This window comes from Megachile rotundata, chromosome 4 (genome assembly GCF_050947335.1).
Source record: "Megachile rotundata isolate GNS110a chromosome 4, iyMegRotu1, whole genome shotgun sequence".
Taxonomy (NCBI): Eukaryota; Metazoa; Arthropoda; class Insecta; order Hymenoptera; family Megachilidae; genus Megachile; species Megachile rotundata.
Window position 1 is genome coordinate 7,801,739 of NC_134986.1, and position 19,619 is coordinate 7,821,357.

Consider the following 19,619-nt stretch of genomic DNA (forward strand, 5'->3'; position numbering starts at 1 on the left):
GAATGTAACATAAAAATTTGATTCTCACATAGCATGTATATGAATATATCATAAAACTTTGATCGCAATACTTCATGTATATAAACATATCATAAAAACTTGATCACCATACATTATACATATGAATATATTATAAAAACTTCATCATACAAATATATAATATATAATAATAAAATATCATGTACCTAAATATACAATAAAATTTTGGACATAATATACCATGTACAAGAATGCATCATAAAAACCACCCAGATTTTTCGATTAAAGCAACGAGATCAATACATAATCGGTGCACCGATAATTCCCGTAATAGCGACTAATCTTCAATTTTACCGGGAAGAAGAAGTAGCAAAAAATAAGGTGCACCGATAATTGACGTTAATCGTCGCGTGGCATAATGCACGGGCCACGGATCAAATAATAAATCGGATAAGAAATCTGTAGGGATTAAATCATAAGGGGAGAGAAGTTATGGCTCGAGTATTAAGCTGAAAATTGTTTAATCGGATATTTATGCCGGCCACCGGCCGTACTTTTATTGACTTAGCAAAGTATCAGGTTTTAATGAGCACTGGGCTAAACCTTCGAGACTCTGCTGGAAATTTAACTTGCGCGATTTCTGGAAATTTTAACTATGGGAAAAACGGTGAAACTTTGTCACGCTTTCTCTGGCTATGGTAATAAAAACGAAGCTTTACGCTTACAATTTGCACAGCGTTAACGAAACGTTTGTTCGCGAGTTCTTAGGACGGTTTTACGTTACAGGTTCGTTATCGAACACTTTGTTTCGCCGACAGATACGGACGTTCGCAATAATCGCAGTGACGTCGATGCATCGTCATATTAATTTCTCATACACCAACGTCAATTTTTTGGGGGAAAATAACATTATTTTAGATTCAGAAAATTGATAATTTGGAAGGCTTATAAATTGCAAATTTTTTAATTTTCAGATTTGTTAAATTTTTAATTGAGAAATTTGGAAATTCTGCAAATTGCAATTGGGGGTTTGGAATTTTATGATTTCAAAATTTGTGAATTACACATTTATTGACGTTCCCCTTGAGAAATTAAAAAATAGAAAATTTGTGTGTTTAATTATTCATAAAAGTGTCTACCAGAGTTTAAAATATCCAACTTCTGAATCCAAAAAGACATCTTGTAATTTCTGCTGAACTCAGATTTTCGTTGTAATTGAAATCAAGAGACCGTATCGTAGAATATTATGCAAAATTAAATGTTAGCTATTGTGACGTTATCTTCTACCGGTGATAGCATTCAAGGAATTATATAAGACGCGTAAACTATTCGAGGTGCTTCGTCGAAGAATTTCGAACGGACAGCTGCAACGAACTCAGGGAACAAGCAATGGCATAGTTTCTTGTTTCAGGGTTGTTTGCGCGTTCGATAACGAAAACTAAACGAAGAAAGAGGGACTCTGTTCGTGGCCAAAGTGACGCGAGAAAACTGATGGAAAAGGGAGTATGATGGTATGGGTTGGGAAAGAAGGGAAGGAAGGAAGGAAGGAAGAAAGGAAGCGTCCGGTGACACGACTCACCGGAACGGGAGCGGCTGTGTTTACACGGTTAAGTGACACTAATTGAAAGTTCAATGCCGGCATATTGATTATGGGTATAAAGCACACGATATCGGGCAAACACGAGCAGGTAATTCAATCTCGGACCTATCTAATTCGTTCAACGCCCGACGAACGAGCCACGACCGTCGGTCGACGACCATAAACGTACGTGAAGCCAGCGAAGATTCGCGATTAAAGAACAAGTAGCAATTAATCGACAAACTTCGTTATATTCCGGTGCTATTCAAATGATCGCATGATACGTCTGTCAATCGAAATCATACTGGCATGAATTTACAGGAATACTGTCCATGTGTTAAAATTCTATTGAAAATGATTATAGAAATACGAGATTTTAGTTCGTTATAATATAATAGTTAATAATACTTCAAGCTTTTCGCACTACGGTCATCATACGATTAATATACTACGATGTAACGGTTCTTGATCTCTTTCAAACATAAATGTATATAAAGTCAAAGAATACTTGCGATTAGGGTAGCAATAAATCGGGCTACTTCGTTCCCTCTCGATGCCTTTCGCATGGTGACGTGATACATCTGACAGTTGAAGTCGTAGTTGCCACAGATTGAAACGAACACTGTCAACATGTTAAAATTCGATTGAAAATGATTACAGAGGTACGAGATTTTAGTTTATTATAATATAATATAGAATAATACCTTAAGCTCCTCGCACTATGGACATCATACGATTAATATAATACTGTATCACAATGGCTCTTGATCTTCTTCAAACGTAAACGTATATAAAGTCAACGAAGATTCGCGAATAGAGTAAATCGGATAATTTCGTTTCTTCTCGGTACCTTTCGCATGGTCACGTGATACAACTGACAGTTGAAATCGTAGCCACCATGGAATTAAACGAATACTGTCGACATGTTAAAATTCGATTGAAAATGAATATAGAGGTACAAGATTATTGTTCATTAATATATAATATTTAATAATACTTCAAGCTTTTCGTACTATGGCCATCATACGATTAATATAGAACTATATCACGATGGCTCTTGATCTTTTTCAAACGTAAATGTATATAAAGTCAACGAAGATTCGCGAATAGAGTAAATCGGGTAACTTCGTTTCTTCTCGGTATCTTTCGCATGGTCACGGGATACATCTGACAGTCGAAATCGTAGCTATCATGAATTTAAACGTATATTGTCGCTGTTTCCAAATTCGATTGAAAATAATTATAGAGGTACGAGATTTTAGTTCATTATAACATAATATTTAATAATACTTTAAGCTCTTTGTACTATGGTCATCATACAATTAATATAATATTGTATCACGATGGCTCTTGATCTTTTTCAAACGTAAATGTATATAAAGTCAACGAAAGTTCTCGATTAGAGTAAATCGGGTGCCTTCGTTTCTTCTTGGTGCTTTTCGCATGGTCACGTGATACATCTGACAGTTGAAACCCACCTTTTAAAAATAAAGAAAAACTACTTAAACAATTTCCATTTTCCAAGAAAAGAATAGGTATTAAAAACTGTATACATAGAATTTTTATGTGCAGAAGTTTGATTTATCGAATATATTTTTGTTTATTTTATACAGTGCATTTAAAACAGCATAAATTTCTGAGATTACACGTAATACATTTACTGTTAGCTACGTATCTACAATACTTACATGTACAATGCAATAATAATTCATATTTTTTAACCGACTTCGAAAAAGGAGGAGGTTACTCAATTCGATCAGTATATTTTTTTTTTTTTTCCTATGTGTGCCCGCCGATTACGCCTAATAAAAGGTTGAAATGTATTTAATATACTACCTAACGAGTAAATAGGTTTCATTCATATCTGTTACGTAATTGTATGATTGAATGAAATAGAAATTACTTCATTAGGAAATAGAAATTATTTTATACTTTTTAGTGCATTTCGAAGTCGGCGTATTTTTTTTCTTAAAATTATTTTATCTTTTCAGAACTGTTGGCGCTGTTCATGCCTTTCACGATCTGCACAACCAGGTACGTTGAAACAGTTCATGGTTTCACTCAGTTCTTTGTGGTTTTACAAAAATATTCTCTTCAAATTGCCTCTACCATAGTTTATAAAAAAAGTACCTTTGAAGTTTATTGACGCTCTCTGCCGTCAATTACAAAGCGGTAGTCGGTGCAAACCAAATGCATCCGAAGTTAACCGATGTACCACCACAGAACATTTGCCGTGTTCTCTTCTATTACAAGTGTTCCTTTTCATAAAGTAGTACCTTATTTTCCGTCTACATAAGCTTGTAGTAATTCCATATGTATAAGCCCGTGTCGACGACCGATATTGTACGTCAACCCACAACTCTCCAGACCCGTCTCGCGTCCTTGATTCATCGTGAACGGAATAACGTCATAACCTTCTTCCTAGGAATTATGGCCGATTTATATTATCCCCCGGATACGGGACGCTTCCGTTCAGGAAGAGATTCTTTCACTTAGATAATACGAACACTTGAAAATGCTCAATATTCGAATTAAAACTCCGAACAAACAATAAATCACTCTTCGTTTCAGTTTCTCAAAACTGAACGCAGGAAATCGCACAGAAATGTTTGCGGAAACTGGGCGCGATCCTCCAGACAGAGAAGGTAGACGAGAATGAAACTTTATGAAAAGGACACGATCGAATATCGCTAAAAGAAAATAGAGAAAGGTCGGCAGACAGCAAGAGGGACAGAGAAGGAGGGACTAGGAGAGAGACCAATATAAGCTGTTAGCTTGCAGCTGTTTGCGTAAACGTTATCCAGAGCCACGTACTACGTTTCGTCCCTTTGACAACGAGACTACAAACAGTGGCTAGGTATCGCGTAGTTGCGGATCACACGGATACGTTTCTCCCTCTCTGTCCTTGTCCTTGCCATCCAGAAAATTTTACTTGATTTCACGTGCAACGGAGATCCTCTTGATCCCCGTATGCGGTGATAATCAATAGTGATATCGGCGCTTTGTTGTAATTCACTGATCCATTAGGGATGTGAAAAGGTAGAATCTGAGAGCATCTAGGGAATAGGGGTTTAGGTAACGAGCTAGAGATAGGGAACTAGGAAGATAGAGGGGTATAGAGATGTGGGGATGTTGCTATAAAATGATATAGAGGTATGGAAATGTGGAGATGTGGAGATATGAAGGTATAGATGTATAGAGATCTAGGTATATGGAAATCTAAGAAGTTAGTAATTTGGAGCAATAGAAAGAGTACAGAGTTGTCAGAATCTAGGGATTCAAGGATTTGGGAATCTAGGAAAAGAGGAATTTAGGATTATAGGAATCTATTTAGGTACCTTATTAATAAGAGTTATTATAACTTATAATTATTTAGATATAACTAAATTTAGAATTTTTCATAGAGTATAGGGATCTGAATGTATAGGTATCTAGGAGAATGTGGGTCTAGGTGAGTAGGTATCTGAGAAAATACAAATCTAGCTGTATAGGTATCTAGGAGAATATGGATGTAGGTGAATAAGTATCTAGGAGAATGAGGATCTAGATGTATAGGTATCTAGTAGAATAGGGAATCTGGCGAATAGGTATCTCGAAAGGGATATAGGTGTACAAGTATCTAGTAGAATAGGGATCTAGATGTATAGATACGCAATGGATCTACGTATACATATAACTATCTATGGAAATATGGATTTAAGGAAATAGGTATTTAGCATAGTAGATATATAGGTAAATAAAAATTTGGGAATGTAGCTATTTCAAAATTCAAATATCTTGAATTATATGTATACACGTATATGTATATATGTATTGTACAGAGAATGACATGTGTGACATAGAAACCAAGATGTATGGATGTAGGGATATATCTAGGTGTATGTGGACCTAGAAGACACATAGTGCTCTACGATTCTACAGATTTAAACATATATAAAGATCCATAATTCAGATATTTAGCTACTTCTATAGTAAGAAGTTATACATAACTAGCGTTACTACTGTTGCCTTCATGCCGGCCCGCAGGACTTCTTTCGGCGAGCGGACAGTAGGTGTCGTGCGCGAGAAACGTTCGTTCGTTGGTCGAGTTTCGATGTTCACGATTCCCGGAAGTAGATTCGCGAGTTCTCCAGAATCAATTAAAAGTTTGCTGGAATTTGAAAGAGCATCGTGTTCCATAGCATCGCAAACTGCCGTTGGCTTGCACCTCGTCCGCGACTGTCCCGTCCCGTTTCGTTCGCGATCTCTCTGTTCGTCCGTCCGTTAATTCCCCGAAACCTGCTCCATCGATCGACGACATGTTTCTGCAAGCATATCGCGAATTCGTCGTTCAACGATGTCTCCAGAGAAATTTTCGCCGTTCTATAGCGACACCGTCGTTTCGTGACTTTTATAAAAGCAACCACGACAAAATTCATTCTGATCCTTGTTTTACGTTCGTTTTACGCCTTTCGTTCAGGTTCGAAAATTACTTTCCCTTTCGTCTTTACTGAGGAATGGAGGAAACGAACGGGTCTCTATTTGCTCGGTTGATTAGGTGCTGCGTAAATATGGTTGGAGCGCGCCATTATAAAGTTTAGGTACGAATTTTCTGCTAGAGAAAGATTACCCTAGAGAAATGATTCCGTTCTCTTTTTTATTGTATGATTATAACTAAACGGGAAATCATGCTCCGAAATTAAAATCTGGACGGCAATAATTCTGATAGATAGAATAATTTATGCAAATTATATTTTAAGTATTATACGTAAACTTTTGAATCTGTGAACTTTCAAGTTTTCGAGTTCAGATATTTTCTAAATCACAAATTCATAAATTTAGAATTTTAAAAATTGACAAAGATATTTGTTTAAAAACATCAGGTTAGGATCAAATGCCACCCTGTCAGCTCTAAACAGCATAGCACCCAGTATTTGTTCAAATCGATCTAAAAAATGACAAATAATCCCCACATACATGATTTCTATCACACGTAGATTAGAATCAGAGTCAAATGCTATTTTGTCAACTACCAACAGCATCCAGTATTTGTTCAAATCGATCTAAAAAATAATAAATAATTTCCATGTGCATGATTTCTATCACAGATAGATTAAAATCAAATGCTATTTTGTCTGCTGCCAACAGTACGTTTACCTTTTTATTCAAATTAATCTATAAAACGACACAATATTTCTATGTGAACATTTTATTATAGATCTATTGAAATGGGAACCAAGTGCCATCTTGTCAGCTCTCAACAATATAGAATCCGAATTTTTTTTAATTTATTTAAAAAATGGCAAATAATGTTCACATACACAAATTTGTTGCGGGTGAAAGAAAGTCAGAATCGAGTGCCATCTTGTCAGCTACCAACAGTACAGGAGGCAACTTTTTTCAAATCAATCTAAAAAATGTCATATAGTATTTAAATGCACAAATTCGTCGCAGATGAAAGAAAATCAGAATCAAATGTCATCTTGTTAGCTCTGAACTCAATTTTTTTTCAAATCAATCTAAAAAATGGTTAATATAATTTCTACATGTACAATTTCTATTACGAGTGATTAAAGTCAAAGTCAAGTGCCATCTTGTCAGCTCCCAATGTAACTTTTTAATTCAATCTACTTAAAAGATGGCAATAATTAGCACATTCAAAAATTCATCAGAAATGAATAAAATTTAAAACCGAGCGCCATCTAGTCAGCCTCCAACAGTACAAAATCCTCGAATAAATCCAATGCGATACGATTTCTGTCGCACGCGGATCAAAATGGTGAATCCGTAAGTCCGATCTTTTCCAAACGTCTGAATCAAATATATCCGGTAAAAGGGACGATGAAAAAGCATACGCGATGGCTCGCAGAAGGTATGTATCGTTACGTATCACCATAGAGGGACGCGTTTTACTTTTCGTTTCAGCAATAGTTTCCTCCGATACCCGACGAGTATATTCGGCAGTCGTACGCTCGGTTGCATATTCGTTCAGCGTACCGTAAACGAGTCAATGCAGATACAGGTTCGTGCGCATGGATCCTGCCGCTCTTCTCTACCGTATCTTTTCGGTATCCTGCCGCCTCGTCCTTCCTGGCTAACAGGACTCTTTGAAGCAAACGCTGCCCGATAAACTTCTATTGATTGAAAGCCTTACGCGTTTTATTCCACCGATCCAGCTACTCTCTTCCCCCTCTTGTCCCGTTTCTGTTTCTATTTATGTTTCCGTCAGGTGTAACTCGCGACGTGACGCGAACTGAGGTTAGAGCATGGCTATCGATTATCGATATCTTAACGATACCTTGCGAGTGCTCGACGATATATCGATGGGGGTGAGGGAAATTTGGAAATTTTTGGAACTGGAAAATTTACGAATTTTTGGAATTTGGTAGTTTGGGGAATTGGGAATTTTGAGATATGTGGAGGTGAAAATGGGGGAATTTGTGGAATTCGAAAGATGGGAAATTTGGAAATTTGAGGAATTGGGAATTTTGAAGTGTGTGGATTTGAAAATGTGAGAATTTGGAAGCTTTGTAAGTTTCAAAATTTTAGAATGTGGAGATTTTGTAATTTTTGGGATTTTGGGAATTTGAGGAATTTGAGGAATTTAGAAATTTAAAAAATTTTAAGAATTTCAGGAATTTTAAGAATTTTAGGAATTTTAGGAATTTTGGGAATTTGAGGAATTTAAGCAATTTTGAGAATTTGGGAAATTTGGGAATTTGAAAGTTTCAAAATTTGGAAATTAGAAAGTTTAAAAACTTGTGAATTAGGGGATTTGGGAATTTGAGAATTTGAGAGTTGGAGAGTTGGAGAGTTGGAGAGCTGGAGAGTTGGAGAGATTGAGAGTTTAAGAGATTAAGAGTTTTAGAGTTTTAGGGTGTTAGAATTTGAGAGTTTAAGAGTTTGAGGGTTTAGGTGATTGAGAGTTTGAGAGTTTGAGAGTTTGAGAGTTTGAGAGTTTAAGAGTTTGAGAGTTTGTGAGTTTGAGAGTTTGAGAGTTTGTGAGTTTGAGAGTTTGAGAATTTGAGAGTTTGAGAGTTTGAGAGTATTGGAGTGTTAGAGTGTTAGAATGTTAGAGTTTGAGAGTTTGTGAGTTTGTGAGTTTGAGAGTTTGTGAGTTTAAGAGTTTCAGAGTTTCAGAGTTTCAGAGTATGAGAGTATTGGAATGTTAGAGTTTGAGAGTTTGAGAGTATTGGAGTATTAAAGTTTGAGAATTTGAAAATTTTAGAGTTTTAGAGTTTTGTAGCTTTTAAGTCTGAGCGTATTACAGAACCAAATTTAAAAATGGTTTAATTTTAAAAATTGGGAGTTTGAATGTCTATAAATATGAATATTACATGACTGTAAAGAATTGGAAAATACCATCCCTCAACGGGCCATTATAATCACCTCTCGGTACCTACATCCATTCATACGTACATGTAAACGTATACAGACGTGTACGTTTATTTATTCAATTGATAAAGAGTTATCTCTATTTTTCATCGGAAAAAGATATTGGTTATTTCTACGGGTAACGCGTGACCGCTTTTTTCCGTGGGACCGGACCAGAGAAAATTTAATCGCCGTTTACGCTACAATTTAATCCTCCCCAATTCAATTTATCATGCTGTTATCGTTTAATTATCAAACACTTTTCTGGAGTATGCTCTCCCGTTTTCGCGCGTAATTTTTTTTAACTTTCGCATCGATCGAAAAATTTGATAGTAATATGCTTCAACGAAACTTGATTTTTCAACAGGAAATTTCGTTTATATTTGCAGCACCTCTCATGAAGTACTGACACGATATTTTTTCCGTATTTTATGATATTACTAGATCATAGTATACTGTTGTATATGATAATAGCACTGTATGAAATGTGACAATGTTAAAATATGATAATTGAATACTACATTGGTTTTATGATAATGAAATATGATAGTGGACCATAAAGAATTATCATAACGATGACAATAATAGTGATACATGACAAGAGAATATGATAGCATTTTATCATAGTTCAACATCATAGTTTATACAATAATGATATTGCACTGCAATAATAGTTAGATGTAGCAATAATAATAATAGTGATACATGACAATAGAATATAATAGCATTCTATCATGGTCCAACATCATAGTCTATACAATAATGATATTGCACTGCAATAATAGTTAGATGTAGCTCTAATAATAATAATGATACATGACAATAGAATATGATAGCATTCTATCATGGTCCAACATCATAATCTATACAATAATGATATTGCACTGTAATAATAGTTAGATGTAGCAATAATAATAATAGTGATACATGACAATAGAATATGATAGCATTCTATCATGGTCCAACATCATAGTCTATACAATAATGATATTGTACTGCAATAATAGTTAGATGTAGCACTAATAATAATAGTGATACATGACAATAGAATATGATAGCATTCTATCATGGTCCAACATCATAGTCTATACAATAATGGTATTTTACTGTAATAATAGTTAGATGTAGCAATAATAATAATAGTGATACATGACAATAGAATATAATAGCATTCTATCATGGTCCAACATCATAATCTGTACAATAATGATATTGTACTGCAATAATAGTTAGATGTAGCACTAATAATAATAATGATACATGACAATAGAATATGATAGCATTCTATCATGGTCCAACATCATAGTCTATACAATAATGGTATTTTACTGTAATAATAGTTAGATATAGCAATAATAATAATAGTGATACATGTCAATAGAATATGATAGCACTCTATCATAGTCTATATAACAATGATATTGTACTGTAATAATAGTTAAATGCAACGATGATAATAATAGTGATACATGATACTAGAATATGATAGCATTCTATCATACTCCAACATCACACTCTACACAATAATTCCCGAACATGATATTAACATAATATGATAGTGAGTTATAATACAAAGTTACGACCAGAGATACCCACAATTGTTCAGCAAAATAAAACAATTTATCATAGAACCGTATATTAACAACAGCAAAGCACGGTAAAACATTGAACACAACACAGCGGAAAGTAATAACGCAACGGTATAACGAAGTATAATGGCGCAATATGATAGAGTGTCATAATTAGAAACAACGGTAGAGCGCGATATAATAAAATCCTCTTTCGCGAATTCATCGGAATACGCGGAAACAATGAAACGTATATAAGCGATTAACGGCAGCGACTTTTCGATACGTCAATGCTTTCACTATTTAACCCGTTTCCCGTATCGCAAAATCCTGTGAAATCTCGCGGAACGTATCTCGACGCGATCGGACTCGCAACGACTTCCAATTACGCGTATCGCGTTATCCGCGATCTTCCGTAGTTATCGGCTGGCTGACGTGCCAGCTTTTGCGCGTGTTCGTCATCTAGGACAAAAGTTGGAATCCATGAGAGGAGTTCCCCGTGTCAGACCACAGGATACCCTCAGGGGTCACACCATGTTCTGACAGTGGTATTAAACTCGTCGAATATCGATGTCTCTTTGCAACTGTGTCAGTTCGCCGACTCTAGTTGCGCTTTACCAACTAGCTATCGTTACACGGCCAAATACCTGTTTCCACGTTCCGCCAAGAAAAATATCGCTTGGTCGCTTTCATGTTTCCAACAAATATCCCGCGAACAAGTCAAGCCGTGGCTGGACGACGAATCTGGTGACGTTTCCCGGGAGGACGTATTTCCAGCCACGCGAGACAATGAACGATGCTCGTCTTTCGGAATTTCGAAATTCGTGAATTTCGGAATACCGGAGTTTTCGGGTTTGAAAGTTTGATTACATGGAAATTTGTGAATACATTTACTCGAGAATTCGAGGAATTTCTTGATTCCGAGATTCGGAGGTTTACTGAGGAATACTGGCGTGAAGGTTTGGGTATTTAGTAATTTGGTAACTGCGGAATTTGAGGATTTCAATGAGATTTAGTAACTAGGAATTTTCAGAAATAATAGCTAGGGGATTTATTAATTGGGAAAGTTGATATTTGAGGTGTTGAAAATTTAGAGATTTCACAATTAGGAGAACTAGGGACTTTTTGCAGTAGAATACTGAGATATTTAGTAACTAGGGAATTTCAGAAATAATAGTTAGGAAATTTAGGAATTTAGTAACTGGGGAAATTGACATTTGGAGTGTTGAAAGTTGAGAGATTTGACAATTGGAGGATCTAGGGACTTTCTGTAGTAGAATACTGAGATGTTTAGTAACTAGGGAATTTCAGAAATAATAGTTAAGGAATTTAGGAATTTATTAACTGGGAAAGTTGACATTTGTGGTGTTGAAAATTCAGAGATTTAAGGGAGATCTAGGGACTTCTTTTTTGTAGAATACTCGTGGGTTTAGTGACTAGAGAATTTGAGAACTGAAAATTTAGAAATTCAGTAATTGGAAAATTTGTCACTTGGTGATTTGAGAATTGGAAGATTTGATAATTTGAGAATGTAGGGAATTTTTATAGTAGGATATTCAAAGATTAGAGCTAGGGAGTTTTAATACTTGATAGCTTGAGAATTCAGGAATTTAACAACAAGGGAATTTGAAAGTTTGAAGATTTAGTAACTTGAGAATTTAGAGATTTTTGGAATTCAAAAGTTTAGTAACTAGAAAATTTAGCAATTTAGTAACTAGAAAACTTGACACTGATATATTTGAAAGTTCGAAAACTTTGTAACTTGGGGAATCTAGGGACTTTTTTCAGTAGATCCTTCAGAAGTGTAGTAACCAGAGAATTTGGTATTTGCAGTATTGAAGATTTAAAAATTTGTAAATTTAGAAATTTAGAAATCTAAAAATTTGAAAGTTTTAATTATGTGAATTTGTAGATCTACTAACTTATAAATTTCTAAATTTACACGTTCGAAAATTTGACAAGTTGATAATTCAAAAATTTGCAAACCTCATAATTTGAAATTTTTACAAAACCAAAATTTACCGACACTCTCAAAATATTAATCCTACCATATCACGCATACATATTGATCTAGCGAATGCTGAAACAGTGACAACATCCAATTAATAGTTTGAACCATTATCCATTAACGACAGAGTAAATTTGTAACATAAACTAACAATTTTCGCCGTGGTAATCGGATCTTAGGATACCCAAGCACCTCGTTGCGACAGTTAATTATGTTTAACACGTGAAAGGTTGACGATCGAAAGGATCGATTTCTTTCGCGAAAACAACGACAACTTTTCCGCTAGGTCTAGCTATTATACTTTATGAACAAATGTCGCATAATTATAGAGCTTAAGGTGAAACTCGAGAACGCTCGGTTATCGCTTCTCTGGAAGGCTTCACCTTAAAAGGATCCTCGAACGATGTATCTTCGTTTAGTTGCCAGGATACGCCCTTATATCGCTGAAGCTCATAAAGATTTTCGAATAAGTATTACGAGCTAATTAGCTACTTGCTTGGTACTCGAGACCGCAATATCATCTCGAATATTAGCGAACGCGAATGCTCGTTCGTGTAAAAGCAATTACTGTAAAAGCGTAAAACCGTAAAAGCGTGAAAGCGTAAATCTTTAAAAAATCTTTTTATGCTGATTATATTTTATCCGAACCTATCTTGATTTACCTTTCTTTTTCTTAATTCTTTGCTTTTACGTTCCTTTCGTTGACAGATAACTATCATCACACTTTTGAATACAGATTTTGATGTCGATTACTTTCTTGATAATTTAATATTATGGAATATGATAATAAAATATGATACTATGCTAAGGTAGGATAAAATAGGATAACTTATGTCAAAGTATGATAAGATACGTTACATTATGATGAAATATGTTAAGGTGTGATGAAAATATGATAGAATATGATAAAGTATGCTGAAGTATGATAAAGTATGATATGCATATGATAAAGTATGATACAGTATGATGGAATATGGTAAAAGTATGATAAAGTATGATAAGTATAATACTGCTGCATGATATTAGAACATAGTAGTACAATATAGTAATAATGTAGGTTAATATGATAAAAATGTGATGGGAATATGATAAAATATGCTGAAGTATGGTAAAGTATGACATACATATGATACAGTATGATGGAATATGGTAAAAGTATGATAAAGTATGATGCAGTATGATGGAATATGGTAAAAGTATGATAAAGTATGATAAGTATGATACTACTGCATGATATTAGAACATAGTAGTTCGATATAGTAACAGTGTAGGTTAATATGATAAAAATTTGATGGGAATATGATAAAGTATGCTGAAGTATGATAAAGTATGACATGCATATGATAAAGTATGATACAGTATGATGGAATATGGTAAAAGTATGATAAAGTATGATACAGTATGATACTGCTGCATGATATTAGACCATAGTAGTACGATATAGTAATAGTTTAGGTTAATTGAGCAACAGTGAAACATGTTAGTGAAATGTGATACCAGGCTATGATAGTGGAATATCATATACATTGTGAGATCACAAATTTATACAGTATTAATAGAATATGATGCTGATACGAAGTCATAACATATAATGAACTGAAATCTGATTGTAAGTTTTATGATGTCACCGTATGATAATTGGTTAGGTACTTGATCATAAGATCGTATCGTATATCATATATCATATGATCATACATGATCATACTTTGAATCTAATACTTGATAATAATAGTATTTGCTTTAAGATAGTACACTATGACAGTGAAATATGATATTGGAATGTGATGGTACAAGTATCATTTGTTACGATAGCAAAATATAATAGTGTCTCATGACAATATGTGAATAATATTTATAGGAATAAATTTTAACAAACGGCCGATAAATGTCTGGACATTTCTAAAGTAGAATATAGTAGACCGTAGAAGGCCGTTCGATGGCCGATTTTCCAAATCGGTCAGAAACGAAGGATAGTTTTGTCTTAATATCCGTGCGAGGGTGGAATTCGATTGGGTATTCGTTCGTTCGTTGGTCGGTTTTCTGTTCGCTTTGTTCGATTCGGTGATTGTCGGGCAATAGCAGCAATAGCATGGCGGTATCGGGCCGATAGCGACAAAAGAGAGTCGGCGTATCGCGTCGGTCCGCCTCGCTGATGGAGCGGCCCGCTAAGAAATCTGATTGTAAAGGACGACCGAGCTAACGCTTCCATTTTTCCTGCGGCGTTCCCTGTATCCCGCAAAAATCTATTTCTATCTTTTTATTTCTTATTCCGGCGAGTCGCGCGCCACCGCCTTCGCCGGCTCGGTCACGGCTGCTTCGTTCGTTCTCGCCTCTCAAAGAAATATCACGACTATTTCAATTCTCGCTGATATTGCCGGCCGATAGACGAGCAAGAGCTTGCCCCAGGCGAACCGGAACCATCCTTTATTTTATATGGAGCCACGTACCCGTGTAGCATTACGAAACTCTTCCGCACACCACTGCACCGCGCCATTCTTCTCTCCTTTTTCCCCACGCTTCTCCATTTACCTTTTTCCCGAGAACCAACACTGATTTTAATATAAACACCTTCGCGATCCGATTCTTTCTTTTCCTTCCCTTTTCCTATCAGCTATTATAATCGACCTATCATACTGTGATGGTATACAACCACTATCACAGATATCGTTTTCCAACCATCATACTCTGATATCATAAAACTGCTATTACAATCTAAAATATTACAAAATATAATATACAGATATTATAGTTGACTTATCATACGATGATGTCATACAATTGCTGCCATAATAAGGTGTGATAGTCGAATTGTCATACGCTGACGTCATACAACTGCTACAATAATCAAGCATGTTTGATTTATTATACGCTGAAATCATAAAACTGCTACTATAATAAGATATGATCGTTGACTTATCATACGCTGATGTCATAAGGCTGCTACTATAATTAGATATGATAGTTAACTTATTATACACTGATATTATACAACTACTACTATAATGAGATATGATAGTCGAATTACTACAATTTGATGTTATGAAACTGCTATTATAACTGGGTATAATAATTCACAGAATCATATCCTGATTTCATAAAATTTCTATAATAAAGTGTGATAATAGAAATATTATAGTCTGATATGATGAAACTATCATAAACAGTGCAGCATTCGAACAATCATACTCCGATAGCATAAAACTATTGTCATAGTTGTGTATGATAGTCGAAGTATCATGCTTTGATGTCAAAGAATATCATAATCATAATATCATAACCTCCTATCATAATCATGTATGAGAGTTGACTTATCATACTCCGATGGAATAAAACTATTATCATAGTTCTGTATGATAGTTGAATTATTATACTTTGATGTCAGAGAAGTGCTATCATAATAAAGTGCGATATTTTAAGCTCATCGAAATTAGAGAATTAATGAATGATCACAATTTGCAAATATAGAGAGATAAATAGTTGAAACCGTAGATTTCCAAATCCGTAGATCTTGAAATTTTGAAATTGGTAAATGGGAGTACGCATCCATGGCCGCGTCAGCTGCACGCCCGTTCGGCAGCCCTCGTGGGCGCAGTCGCCCATCGCCGTTCTAAATCATAAACCGTGGCGAATCACCTCGGCGAACAATCGAACAGTAAAAATAACCGAAATCGTACGTTTCGTTATGTTATACCGAGTAAATATTTTCTTGTTACCGAAAGGCGCGGGAGACCAGGGTTTCCGTGTAAAAATTATTTTGCGACGGGAAAATAAAACCGACCGTAGACGTCTGGCGGAAGCAAATAATCGGAAAGCTTGAAATACCATCGCTCGTTCGACCCTCTTACCTGAGCGTATAAAAATTCTTAATCTAAAACCAATTCAGGGTAGTGCGCTATGAAACCCCATGATTTTTGTAGAAACACGCTCACCTTATGTAACGGGGAATTGGTAAAAGGTATTTCCTAATATCGAACCGACGCTGCGTCCCTTGAAAAAGAATGTTGAAGTGACGTCGCAAAAAGGGAAAAAGCAAGAGTGAAAACGTGTAGGGGAAAGAGAGGAACGCGGAGGAAATGTTTGGGGAAAGGAGACGAAGAGCAGGGTCACGTTTCGACTCTTCTCGCTCTCCCGTTCAGAAACCTGCCAAAACAAAAGATTCGAAAATTCCTTCCAGAAGCAAAGTAGCGATGGTTATAAGCGGATGAAATACCGCTCTGTCAACTGGAAATTTCTCCCAAAGATCCAGCCGCAATTTTTATTCGTATTAATGCGTTATTCTTGGGAATATTATTTCCTAATTAACTCTCTGGCTTCTTCTTTAAAACTACCATTTTTTATATCTTCTATTTTATTTTTTGTATTTTATATTTCAAACATGATATATGTGTATAAAGTTCATCGTATGTGTAAATAAAATTCATTACATGCGTGTACAAAATTCATATACATGTGCTAATGAAGTTCGTATACATATGTGTATAAAATGCATGTAGTAAAGAACGAGATACATATACATGTGAGTACAAATTCATTCGTATGTGTAAATAAAATTCATTACATATGTGGATAAAATTCATATACATATGTTAGTAAAATTCATGTACATGTGTTACAACATTCATATACATGTAATGAACAAATTTCATGTGCATGTATGAACAAAAATTCATATACATATGTGAGAAAACTTCATATACATGTGTTACAACATTCATACACATATAATGAACAAAATTCATATGCATGTGTGAATAAAATTCATATGTGAGTAAAATTCATATGCATGTTTGAATAAAATTCATATGTGAGTAAAATTCGTACACATATAATGAATAAATTTCACATACATGTGCATAAAGAATTCATAGAATTAATAATGTGTATTAAACATTGCCCGTAAATTTGCTTACCAATTTAAGTTGCCCTCTGTATTTATTATTTAAAAAATAAAATCATGGCGAATAAAACTGTTTCAATGTACATAGCAGAAGAACACGCATGGACTCACATTTGTGTACGATTTGAGAACCGGTGTTTATCTATCTTTTACGATGTACATTTGTTATTTTCTAGTAAAGTGAATGAACGCGGAATAAACGATCGAAGTTTAGTTTTGTATACGTCTTTTGATCAGCCGAACAAACGTACTAGTGAATCGCATCGAAAACATTGGTATTCGGCTGGAAACTGGCGGTGTAAAATTTCATGGTTATAAATTTAGTCTAGTTCGCAGTTATTCGCAGGAACCACGTAAAATACCCTGTTTCATATGTAAAACAAAATTACAGCCGAACCGACGCGACACGACGCGACAGTTCGTTAAAAATCGATAAAAATTGTTGAACGTAAATGCGTTCATTCGACGACGGAGAACGAAGTAATAAACTGTTTGCATCGCCATGAATTCCCAATCGGATACACGCGTACGATAACGCTGTTCGTACAAACTTGCCATTCGTACGTGCGCTTTCACGGTAAACGTTCCGCGGATAAAATCGTCTCATAAAACATACTTTAGTTACGAGTTCGTAAGATTTACGCGGGAACGTTTAGGTTCCTGTTTTCGAAGATGGCCGCGTAACGAGTTACCCCCTTTCGATCACGAGAGAATTTTTCAAGTTTCCGATACCGCTTTCTCATATTTTTCAACTTTCAATTATATGTTCGATGTTACACAGTTTCGAGCTGTGCAATTTTTATATCGCAATTTTTGAAGTCGATTTTCTTCACATTTCTTCAATTTTTAAATTCATCGATTTTCTTCAAATTTCTTTAATTTTCATATTCACTGCGTTTGTTCAAATTTCATTTATTGTCAAATTCACTGATTTTGAATTACTGGATTCTTGGATCGATAGATATCTGAATTTCCATATTCTCAAATTTCCAAATTCACATATTACCATACTATTAAATTATTTAACTTCTGAATCCACAAATTTCCATATCATCAAATTATTTAATTTCTAAAACCACAAATCCTTATACCGTTAAATTATTTAATTTCTAAATCCATAAATCCCCTTACTTTCAAGTCTTCTTTCTAAACCCGCAAATTATAAAATTTTCAAATCTGGGCACGTTCAAAGTTCGAAATTGTCAAGTTTCCTAAATTTTAAAACGAAATGAAAATATAATAGTAACATAATAAAACGTATGATCTATCTTAATACTGTAGACATAAATGCGTACAGCGAGTGTATATTTGTACACCAATGAATTCCAAACTTCATCAAATTATATATCATGTAATTTTGTGCAAACAACGAGAAAATATTCCGGAAAGAATAGATACAGCGAAAAATAATTTAACACGTGAAATTACCAAAAAAAGGACAAAAAAATCAGAAATGTAAAAACAGTAAGCATTCGTTGTTCGACAGGATTTTAATCGTCCCTGTGTTAGCGAAATTTTGTGTATAATTGTGTCGATTAAAAATGAAGAGTATCGTTTCGGCGCGTTGAAAAATTGCGACAAAAATCGGCGAACGTTCACGTAGGTAAAAAGTAAAAATAGCGTACAGGGACGAGAATCGAAATAATGGAAAAGTAATTACAACGGAAGGTAGCATTTCACGGTTCACCTGGTCAAACGCGATACGCAACGGTCCGATACGTTTTGCTACGTACGTGTACCGGTTAAATTTCTACTTTGCAGTATTAAACGGCTTGTTTACCGTGCATCCAGTCGGCTGACGGGTTAAAACAGAAAAAAATTTATGTGTGGCCACCAACGTTAGAAGTGTGCTTTCGCTAAAGAAGTTCGGAGGAGATATTTTTTAAAGAGCAGAATGGGTAATGTTTATTTAACTTTTATTAAAATTCATATGCTAGTAATACACAATACGTAAAATATTTCATATAGTGTATGTTGTATAATGTAAAATAAAATGTAAAATATACCACAATTTGAAATATGCACTTTGTCAGATATTGGATAGAAAACGCAATACTACAGAACGGGGTAGTTAGAATTTTTTATTTGACTTTTATTAAAATTCATATACTAGTGATGTACACTGCATACAATATTTCATATAGTGTATGTTGCATGATTACAGGGTGTCTCACAACTAGCAGGTTCCTGAAATGAGGGGTAGCTGATGTGATTCTGAATAAGATTTCCCTTTGC

At 34.9% G+C, this 19,619-nt stretch overlaps 2 protein-coding genes across 8 annotated transcripts in view; one reads left to right on the forward strand and one right to left on the reverse strand.

The window, feature by feature from the left end:
- The window catches only part of LOC100877724 (luciferin 4-monooxygenase), a 59,224-nt gene extending 57,042 nt beyond the window's left edge, over positions 1-2,182 (reverse strand). Inside the window, exon 1 of one of the 2 annotated variants that reach the window (XM_012279944.2) lies at positions 2,071-2,182. The gene's annotated coding sequence lies outside the window, so the exon portion shown is untranslated. Of the gene's footprint in view, positions 1-2,066 lie in introns of both variants that reach the window. The other variant, XM_076531437.1, reaches the window with a different exon arrangement.
- DIP-lambda (Dpr-interacting protein lambda) overlaps positions 2,140-19,619 on the forward strand; it is a 126,163-nt gene continuing 108,683 nt past the window's right edge. The window contains exons 1-2 of one of the 6 annotated variants that reach the window (XM_076531444.1): positions 2,140-2,220; positions 3,550-3,592. The gene's annotated coding sequence lies outside the window, so the exon portion shown is untranslated. Of the gene's footprint in view, positions 2,221-2,457; positions 2,514-2,720; positions 2,807-3,029; positions 3,094-3,549; positions 3,593-19,619 lie in introns of those variants that run through there. The other 5 variants (XM_076531442.1, XM_076531441.1, XM_076531439.1 and 2 more) reach the window with 5 other exon arrangements.